This window comes from Capsicum annuum, chromosome 9 (assembly GCF_002878395.1).
Source record: "Capsicum annuum cultivar UCD-10X-F1 chromosome 9, UCD10Xv1.1, whole genome shotgun sequence".
In the NCBI taxonomy this organism is placed as follows: domain Eukaryota; kingdom Viridiplantae; phylum Streptophyta; class Magnoliopsida; order Solanales; family Solanaceae; genus Capsicum; species Capsicum annuum.
Genome location: NC_061119.1, coordinates 123,059,082 through 123,070,292, shown reverse-complemented (window position 1 = coordinate 123,070,292; position 11,211 = coordinate 123,059,082). Strand labels below are relative to the sequence as shown.

Below are 11,211 nucleotides of genomic sequence, written 5' to 3'. Positions count from 1 at the left end.
GAATTAGGGATTTTAATCTCTAAAAACTGAAAGAAATAGGCTATATAATGCTTAAGGGTCGCACATAGGTTAAAGTGTTATCCTCCTTAAGTAACATTTTAATAATGACTAACTAACGAATGAATCTTTATAGGATAAAAGATGCAGATACTAGAAGTTTGTTGATGGTCAAAGAATAAAGGATCATGGAAAAATCTTACAGTGTGGCAAGACAATCAAATATAACATCGCGAAAATAGAAGGGTAATAATCATTCCAGAAATCACGATAGGTGAGATCAAATAGATTGTCAATCAGGATCTATACCAAAGGAAGAAAGGCCATAACCATCAAGACTAAAAGGAAAGATAGATCACGAACATATCTGATATGGATGTGATCCTAAGCCGTATATGTATATATCTGATATGGACATATCAAATGACAAGATTTCTTAATCAAGGAATCAATTTAAATCCTTGATTGATAAGAAATCTCTTAGGTTTCCTTATGAAGAGTAGCAACCAAAGACTATAAATAATGATTACTGAAGACAGATACAAGTTACGCAACTTCAAAGAGAAAATTCAAAGTGTCTCATTCTTAGTCTAACAAATATCTCTTTCTTTAGTTTACAATTGTTATATAAAGAGCAGGATCTAGTCAACTTTGAAACATCAACCGAATCTATGTCACAAGATTTGAGGAGCAAAATAAGTCTTCAGAACTTGTTTCCTATCAGTGTATTTGAGCCAATCTTTCAATGATCTAAGAAAACTTTGACACACAAGGGGGATGGACGTAGGCACTGCATTGTTGTGCCGATCTAGGATAAATCTTTGTGTCGTTATTTTACTTTTTGTTACTTTCTTGCTTAATTATTTTTAATTTAATTTATTTGTGAAGTGTTCTAATCTACAGGCGAGTCGACTGTTAAGTGTCATAGTCTACTCATAAAAGATAATTGTAATTCACTCCCCCCTCTTGAATTTCAATTGGTATTAGAGCAGGTCTCACAAATATCATTGCTTAACCGCAAGTAACCAAAGATCAAATAGCCAATTATCAGATTCCTGATGCTTTCCTTCAGGATGGTCACTCCTTCACATGACCACCATACTTTAATGGGCAAAATTACTCTTACTAGAAGAGTAGGTTTAGGATCTTTGTCAAATCAAATGACTTCCAAGACTGGGTTGTTATCAAGAAAGGTCCAAAGCCAATTCCAAGACTCAAGAAGAAGTCAAAGGACAAGGATAAAGAATCTAGCAGTTCTGACATAAAGACCTTGAAAACTTTGAGGTCACCAAAGAACAACAAGAGGTAATTCAAACTAACCACATGCTATAAGTTTAATTTTATGTACAGTTAGCGGAGAAGAATACAATAAGATTTCAATGTGTGAAACAACAAAAAACATGTAGAACAAATTGGAGGTAACTTATGAATGAACCACGGAAGCCAAGAAGTCAAAAATTGTTGCTCTTATCAATGAATATGAGTTATTCAAAATGGAGGAAAATTAGGATATTGAAACATTGTTTGCCAGATTCAGAAAATCATATGCCAACTAAAATCATTGGGGATGATCTATCCTCTCAGCCTGTAAGTCTAGAAGTTGGTCTGAAGTCTCCAAAAAACTTGGGAAATTAAGGCTGCTATTCTAGAAGATGGAGATCTTAATAACATGACATATGATGAACTGTCTGAGGTAACCTTATTACATATAATAAAAATTATATCAACAGGTTTCACAAGGATAAAAAGAATAAAATAGTAGCCTTCAATGCTACTCTAATCAGAGAGGAGGACATTTTGGAAGATGCTAATAGCAAATAAATTGATCTCATCAACCGTGGGGTAAGGCAGATCATGATACAGAGACAACAAAGATCTCAAGGAGCCAAGAATACTGATTCCATATGAAATAATGAGCGTTGCTACTATTGTGGAAAGCCTGGTCACTTCAAATAGAATTGTCCAAAACTAAAAAAAAACATCCAGGAAAAATCAAAACTTTGGGGCCCTGAGTGATGGAGATGAAATAAAAGAAGAAGTAAAAGCCACAAATATGTGCTTCATGGCAGCAGGTGAATCCAGTGAAGTAAGACTACACAATTGCCATAATTGTAATACTCTTGAATCTAACTTAGATATAATTACTGACGAACTTTAAAAAGTTATAGATGAGTATAACAAATTCGATCAAGAGAATAAAAGTTGCGAAACTCAATTTAAACAAAAAACTCAAAGAGGAACGACGAAACTGGCAAATAAAAATTGAAGTATGTCAAGTTGAAATTGACCTACTTTATGAAGAGCTTCATGATGCAAAAAGAAAAATAAACAATTTTAAGGCATCCCCAAGCCATAGTTTCATAATGTTAAACTCTTTTAAAAACTATTCGAGTTCCTCATCAGGTTCATTTAAATAAACTAAGAACTATTTCTCTTATCGAAGGCCCATTTGTTTTATCTATGGACAAAGAGGGCACAAATCCTACAGTTGCAGGAATAAGCCTAAAAGTGTGTGGGTTTGGAATCTTAAAGGAAGTACATCTAACCCGTAAGGACCCAAGAACACTTGGGTATGTAAGTAGAATTAATCTTCTTGTTTTGCAGGAATATGTCCGCAAAGTCCATAAAAATAAAGGATTGATAGCGGATGTTCCAGAAGTGTACCTGGAAAGAAAAAGGTCTCATCTTTTTGTATAGAATATAGATGAAAAATTGTCAAATTCAGTGACAATGATTGAGGCAATGTCACCAGAGTCGACTATATCCCCTTCAGAGTCGACTCTTTAAATAGAAATAAAGGCAGAGGGCACTGACATCAATACAATTCCTGACTAGGTTAGAATTAAATACAAATTTTCCTTGTCTGTTAATACTCTCAAATGTTTTAAGCTGCCTCAATTTTTAAGAGATTTTCATGAAATAATCTCCAAAATTTGAAAATCTATTTTAAAACCTTCTTAAAAGGGAGTCAAATTCTCTATGTTTTTTAAAAAATTCTATTATCTTTGCTACATGTTTTAACATTATTCCTGATAATTCTAACATTTTTTTGCAAGAATTTTTGCCATTTTGATGAAAGCTTTAGTTCGTAAGTAATATCCCAAACTTATGGCTTAGCAAGGAACAAGCTTTAGTTGATTCTTTAACAACCAGGGCAGTATGCACAACTCTTAGAAACTGTTGTACTTAAATTCTATGAATTTTGCATCAACTACCTGATTTTAATCTCTTTTAAGATTGTTCCCAGAACGTGTCATAATGTGTTGCTGATAATCTATTCAATTGTTGTGTGTTAGCATCAAGTGATTTATGTCCATGATCTTGAAGAAAATTAGATCAAATCAAAAATCTTTTTTTCTCAGAAAAAGATTTGGTGTTAATTATTTATGAGTCATATTTTAAGACACAAATCATTTTACTTAGTCTAATTTTATTTTTACCAGAAGAAAGATCTTCAAAAAGATTTAGCATTAATGACTCATGAGTCATATCTTTGGTCACAAAATTTTCTTAGTCTAATCTTAACAATTTTACCAAAACTTTTATATTGTGAAGGATTGTTGGAGAAAATATCGGTGCTATATTTTTTTGTTAAATCTATAAAGGATCTCTAAAGTTTTTCTTTGGCACAAAAATTGTCAACCCTTTTGACCTTTCTCTTCTTTTCCTTTCAAATCTTCCCCCCTCAAATTACCTTCTCTACTCATCTCTCTTCCCAACACTCCTTCACACCTTCATCTTTAACCCTAACCCTTGGCTCTCCTTTTTAATCTATCTCTTTCTCTTTTCTTTTCTCTTATTTTTATACTCATTCATCCCCATCATCCCTACTATGAATAAAACCCATTCAATGGCTAATCCATCTCATTTAAAAGCTTTCTCTAATCAAAAGTCCTCAAACCTTAACCTTGTCCTTCTATCGGATTCCTCTGAAGAAGCCTCCTCTCACTGTATCCAGTCAACTATGTCCAAGAAATGTACCACTTCTAGTCTTATGTCGTCCTTTAAAAAAGGATATCCTATCTTCTGAAGTCTCTTCCTCTAGAGGACATGAATAAGTTCTTGACTCTTACACATAAAGAGAAGTTGCTCACTTTCAAGAATCACCCTATTATTTCCGGATGAGCCATCAACTTCTCCCTCTTAAAGGAATTCCACTACAACATTAGCTACTTTTTCAAAGCTCAAGATCTGTCAATGATGCTTCGTCTATATAGCCTGGAAGTTTTTAAAGACCCTATCCACATAATTTTTGTCAATCTTCGCCTTTCCCCTGACAGTAGGGAACTAGAAACACTGGTTCTTGGTACTTGTAGTATTCTAAATGACTTCTTATTTGAGAAAGTATTTCACACCAAATTCTCTAGCATTACCCCTTTTATGAATGACACCTAGCCTGAGAATTTCAAAGTCATATTTGTTGAAGCAAATAAGCTGTCTCAGATCTTGACATAAACAACTCCACTTTTGGTCCACTGTCTCTCAGTTTTTGCAATAGGATTTTGGCTCATATCGTGGAAACCACCTTGATTCCTGAAAAAAGGTCACTCAGTAATGTGACTAATAGAGATGTATTTATTCTCTACTGCCTGGTCAAAAAGCACAAGATTAGTTGGAGTTTATAGATTCATGAATATATGGTGGAAAGTGCAACTGACTCCCATGCCTTGGCTAGTGAACATTACGGGTTGTTTATCACTCGGATTCTTATCAACTATGAAATTGATCTTTCAGCCTATCTAGTGGTTGAAGTCTCCTTAACTTATGATTCAAAGACCTTTGAAAGCATGCATTATGTTATGATTGAAAAAGAATGGTGTAAAAAAGAGTCTATCAAGAGCCGACCAGACACATCCAGGGTTAGTAAACCTGTGCCTAAATCGATGTCCTATGCAGATAAGAAGACTGAAGAAATCAAGAACAGGCCCACAACCATCAAGGAAGGAATTTCTAGCATCAAAGAGTCGACTGTCAAGTTGCTACAGCAGGGCAAAGAGACAGGTACTGACATTGGCAAAGTGTGACTCTCCCTTGACGACTTCAAATAGGAAGGAGTGAGATTGTTTAACAAGATGTTTTCACAAGTTGAGTCCATCGAGTTAGAATCCTCTTCCTTTTCAAATAAACTTTCCATCTTGGTTCAGAACTCTTACTCCAACTTCACCAAGAGTGTTGAAAAATTGTAGTATTATTTCTTCGCTAACATGCACAACATTCTTACTTTCTTAACAAACGATGTTGAACTATTTTATTCAAAAGGGGGTCTATCCCCTCACATACTATAGCCTATATAAAGACTCTACATACTTCTCTCTGGCATATTTCTGCTACCACCATAACTATGCATGTCTATTACTCTATGGCTTTTGACTTGTTTTCTTTGTGCACTATGTTTTATTCTTCTCTGTTTTTTCCTTGTTTTATGGCTAGGTATATTTCTTTTATTGTGTTTGCTCTGTCCTTTATGATTATGTCAAAACGGGGAAAAGATATGTGCATCAGTTAACTAGACAAGTAACAAAGGACGCAGTCAACTATTATCACATCGGAGCTAATGACAGGCCAACTATAGTCACCAAGGTGAAAACTCAATGGGAGCTAGCCAGCAATCTTAATAGGGAAGTCAATCGATATTTAAGTTTGTCATTATTAAAAAGGGGGATATTGTTAGCCTCCTTAAGTATCATTTTAACAATAACAAACTAATGAATGAATCTTTTAGGATAAAGAATAAAGATAGTGGAAGAATGTTGATGGTAAAAGAATAAAGGATCACAACAATATCTTACAGCATAGTAAGAAAATCAAATCAAACATCATGAAAATAGAAGGGGAATCATCATTCCAGAAATCATGGAAGATGATATCAAATAGATTATCAATCAGGATCTAAACAAAGGGAAGGAAGGCCACAACCATCAAGACTAAAATAGAAGATAGATCACGGATATATCTAATATGGACATGATCCTAAGCCCTATATGGGCATATCTAATATGGACATATCAAATGGCTAGATTTCTCAATTAAGGAATCTATTTAAATCCTTGATTGAGAAGAAATCTCTTGGGTTTCTTTGTGAAGAGTGGCAACTAAAGACTACAAATAATGAAAACTGAAGACAGACACAAGTTACACAACTTTAAGGAGAAAATTTGAGTGTCTGATTCTTAGTCTTACAAAGCTTTGTAACTTTAGTTTACAATTGTTATATAAAGAGTAGGATGGAGTCAACTTTGTACCATCAACTAAAGCTATGTCACAAGATCTAAAGATCAAAATAAGTCTTCAAAACTTGTTTCCTGTCATTGTATTCTAGCCAATCTTTCAACAATCTAAGGAAACTTTGAAGTCCAAAGGGACTAAACGTAGGCACTACATTGGTGTGCCGAACCAGGATAAATCTTTGTGTCATTACTTTACTTTTTTTTACTTTCTAGCTTAACTATTTTGAAATGAATATGTTTTGGAAGTGTTCTGATTTGTAGGAGAGTCGACTATGAAGGGTTAGTAGTTGACTCACAGTAGAAAATTTCAATTCACCCCACCACCTCTTGAATTTCAGAAAAGACTCCAACACCCCTCATCCCAAATAAATAAAAATAATATGCATAGATTTTAATAGGGGCATGAAACAGACCTTATCGAGGAGGCTAACTTCCATTCTATGAACCCTAATACATAGATTATCCTCTCTGACACGGGGATATTATAGAGGCTTATTGCCTTCATGGTCCAAAACCACCCCAAACCCCATTCAAAAATTCTAAAACTCTCTCGAGACATCCCAACAACATATATAAACACAATTAAAGTAAAAAATTAAATATTTCAAACACGAGAGAGCCAAAAATAATGCACAAAATTTGAAGGGTGTTACATTATCTCCCTGCCCTTAGGATCATTCATTCTCTAATGATAAGCTAGGATAATTTTTGCATGAGAATAACAATATTATACCAGACTCAAATGATAAAACCAGAAAATAACAAGGAAAAATAAAATTCATACCTTAAGCTTCTTCACCTAATGCATGGAAAAAGAATGGTTACCTAGCCTTCATATCTTCCTTCTCTTCCCAAGTGGCCTCTTCAACCTTATGGTTCTTCCAAAGGACATTTTATTAGACTATATCTTTAGTCCTTAATAAAAGAACTTTTCTATCTAAGATCTCCATTGAGACCTCCTCGTATGACAGGGAATCTGAAATACCAACACTCTCAATAGGCACTACCAAGAAAGGATCACCCATGCACTTCTTTAACAAAGACACATGAAACATAGGGTGAATAGAACCCAAACTTGTAGGAAATTCTAGCTCATATGAAATATTCCCCACTCCCTTCAAAATCAAATAGGGGCCAATGTAATGGAGATAGAGATCAAATGTCCCAGGCTTTGACCCTTGAAAATTTCCAGAGCTTGAGCTTACTAGCCCATGATAACTCACTATACACTGCCAAAAATTCATTATTTTCCAATCAAAAGTTCCGAATGAAAAAAGTAGTCGCAAATTTCCAACTACTTCAGTTGGAAAATTTACATTTTTATTATTTTTTTATAAAATATTTTCCCGATACTATTTATGACTATAATAATCAGAACATTTGGCAGTAAATTTTGGGAAATATATATTCCAACTGTTGTAGTCGAAAATATAAATAATTAAATAAATATATTAATAAATATATAACTATACCCTTATACAAAAATTAAATAATTATTTAAATAAATTAGCACCAATATATTTTTGACAACTGTAGTAGAAAATATAAATAATTAAATAAATCAATTATTAAATATAGATTTCCGACCACTGTAGTTAGAAATACTAATAGCTAAATAAATATATGACTAAATATATAATCATACCCTTATACAGAAATTAAGTAATTATTTAAATAAATTATTACCAATATATTTCAGACCACTATAGTCCAAAAAATAAATAATTAAATAAATAAGTTATTAAATATATATTTCCAATCACTGTAGTTGGAAATATAAATAATGAAATAAATAAATTATTAAATATATATTTTCAACCACTATAGTCAGAAATACTAATAGCTAAATAAATATATGACTAAATATATAATCATACCCTTATACAGAAATTAAAATTTTATTTAAATAAATTATTAACAATATATTTTCGACCACTGTAGTTGAAAAATAAATAATCTAATAAATAAATTATTAAATATATATTTTAGAGAACTACAGTCGAAAATATAAATAGTCGAATAAATAAATTATTAAATAATATCTCCAACCACTGTAGTCAAAAATATAAATAATCAAATAAATAAATTATTAAATATATATTTCCAACCACTGTAGTCGGAAATACTAATACCTAAATAATTATATGAATAAATATACAATCATATCCTTGTACAAAAATTAAATAATTATTTAAATAAATTATCACCAATGTATTTACGACCATTATAGTTGGAAATATAAATAATCAAATAAATAAATTATTAAATATATATTTTCAACTACTATAGTCGAAAATACTAATAGCTAAATAAATATATGCATAAATAAATAATTATACCTTTATATAGAAAATTAATAATTAATTAAATATAATAAAAATATTTTCGACTACTATAGTCGGAAATATTATAAATAATTAAATATATTAAATTTCTTTTCGACAGAAGTAGTCGAAAATCTATAGTTAATTATTAAATTACTTTACAATTATATGCAACACTTTATTTTCCTCTTCATATCTTAACTCTCTTTCGCTTTCGTTCTTTTCTGCATTTTCAATTTTCCCTCGACTGAGTGTTATTATTTTCCTTCTTTGTCATTTCTTTGTTTGATTCTTTGTATCACTGAAGTTGTCCATACAGTAATTTACTTAATTTATAGTTTTATGAATAAATTTTGGGTTTTAACTTAAAGTTTAATACTTGGGTTTTGAAAATTTCATTTTATTTTATTTCAGCTTTAGATCTAAAAATTATGTAATTAATCTCCTTTTTTGTCTTGTTAGATGCCTTTTGCGGATTTAAGATCTGGGTATATTTTAATATTTTTGATAATTAATTTTTAAGCCTCCAAATAATGGAGCCTCGTGTTGGTAATTAGTTTCGTCTTGGCCGAAAAATTGGTAGTCGTTCGTTTGGTGAGATATATGCTGGTATATTATGCAACCCGCAATTCTTCATTTTTGCTCTTTGTGGTGTAATTTTTTTATATATAAAAAGGGATTAATTTTGGTTTTGTTATATGTTTAGGGACTAATGTTCAGACCAATGAAGAGGTTGCAATTAAGCTGGTAAGTATTGAATTTATTTATTTATTTATTTATTTTAATTTAATTTTCCCAATTTTGAATGTTTAAGGTGTGTTTGATGGTAAAATTTTGTATTTTGTTGTTTCTTGATTGTCTAAGTGAGGAATTTGTTCATTTGTTCAAAATATTTTTGAGAAAGCATTCTTACTTGCCATCAGGTATAAATTATTATACTGAAGGTATTTGACAATATGTCTGAAAAAGTATTGACTAACTTTTTTTTGTTCCATTTTTTTCAACATGAGCAGATAGTGTAAGACGTATGTTTTTGTAGAGTTGATTGTTTATGTTATGTTATGTTGTGTTTTCTTCAATGTAACAATAATCTACACTAGATTGGTAGATAATTGCTTCATGAAATTTATGGCTTCATTTCGATAAAACATTCGCTATTTGTTTCGCTTCTCAATAATAGTGTTAAAAATTGAATAATTGATGATGACGTAAATCTTTGATCTTTCTGATGAATTCTTCTGACTATCTTGGAGGTTTATTTTTTTCATGGATCATGTCATTCACTCATCTCTTGCTACAACAAAATCCACCATCTGGAAGAAAACAAATCATAAAATGGCAGATCCAAGACCAACTAAAATCCCAATGAGTGTATTCCAAATTGAGAAATTTAAGACTGCTAGTTCTATAAACCATTGTCTATTACCCTTGATAAATTTCTTCACAAGTATTCTGCAGGGTTCAAAATTGATTTTGAGTGTGTGTGTGTTTTCACATATTTTTTTCGATGCTTGTTTGTGACAAGTATATGGAGAAAATTACTCAATTGGATGGGCATTGATAGACAGGTAGTTCACTGAAAAAGTGAGGTTGACTGGGATTGTGGCAAATGCCAACAAAAAAATTGGTAAGCTAGAGGTGATCAAAATGACACTTATAACTTTAGATTCCAGCTATGCTGTTTATTTTTAAATCTCTAATCTACTGAAACTAATTATTTAAAATTGTGATAAACTAGTAAAACTAGATATGCTGTAAAACCTTTTACAACTTTTTCATTCATTATGAAGGTAGTTTTGTTTCATTTGGTATCTGAAGATAGGCACCGGTTCAACAATAGCATTCATCATAGCCAAATTAAGCAAACTACTTTCTTTTGGGCAGCTCACCAACATAATGGGTGTTCCTACTTCAAAGCATACTGAGAAACAAAATTTGTCATTGAACATCCCATATCAACTCTTGATGACCATCCACATATTGATTTAGCTATTGATGGAGCAGAGAAGTCGACCCTAATTTTGATCTTATCAATGGTCGAGGTAGGGCTTTGTTGATGGAAAATATGGTGGAGGTTGCGTTGGAGAAGTATGTTGTAGTGGTGGATGATTTGAAGCTCATTTTGGGTTTAGATGGATCCGAGTTGGCTATGCTGTTTGAAGTGGTGTAGTTTTTTGGGAGTATAATTTGTTTAGGTTACAGGAGTTATTTAAGGAAGAGAGGGTTGATGAAAAGTTGAGATTGGATGGTAATAGGAAGCCTTATGTGACCGATAACTTGAATTACATTGTAGATTTGTATTTCAAGACTTCTATTAAGGATTTTCCTACTGCTGGTAAACAAATTGTGGCATTTAAAGGAGTGGTAGAGCATGGATTGTTCTTAGATATGACTACAGCTTTTATTATTACTAGCAAGGAAGGAGTCAGTGTCAAGAGCAACTGAAACTTTGATTGATTTTTCGTTCTCACGTGGTGAAGTTTGAACAACTCTAACTTTTGTTTTGAGTGGAATTTTTAAACTTCATTATCATTTCGAGGGAATAGGAGTTGGTTGTTGTAACATTAATAAGTTTTTCACATTTTTTGGAGATATTTAGCAATAATACTTCCATATGAATGTAATTTGTATATTAGAATGGAAAAGAAATGGTTTTTTTTGTT

The 11,211-nt window shown here is 31.8% G+C and overlaps 1 pseudogene; it reads left to right on the top strand.

Moving 5' to 3' along the window:
• The first annotated feature begins 10,098 nt into the window (after positions 1 to 10,098).
• LOC107841334 lies at positions 10,099 to 10,993 on the top strand (annotated as a pseudogene).
• The last annotated feature ends 218 nt before the right edge of the window (positions 10,994 to 11,211 follow it).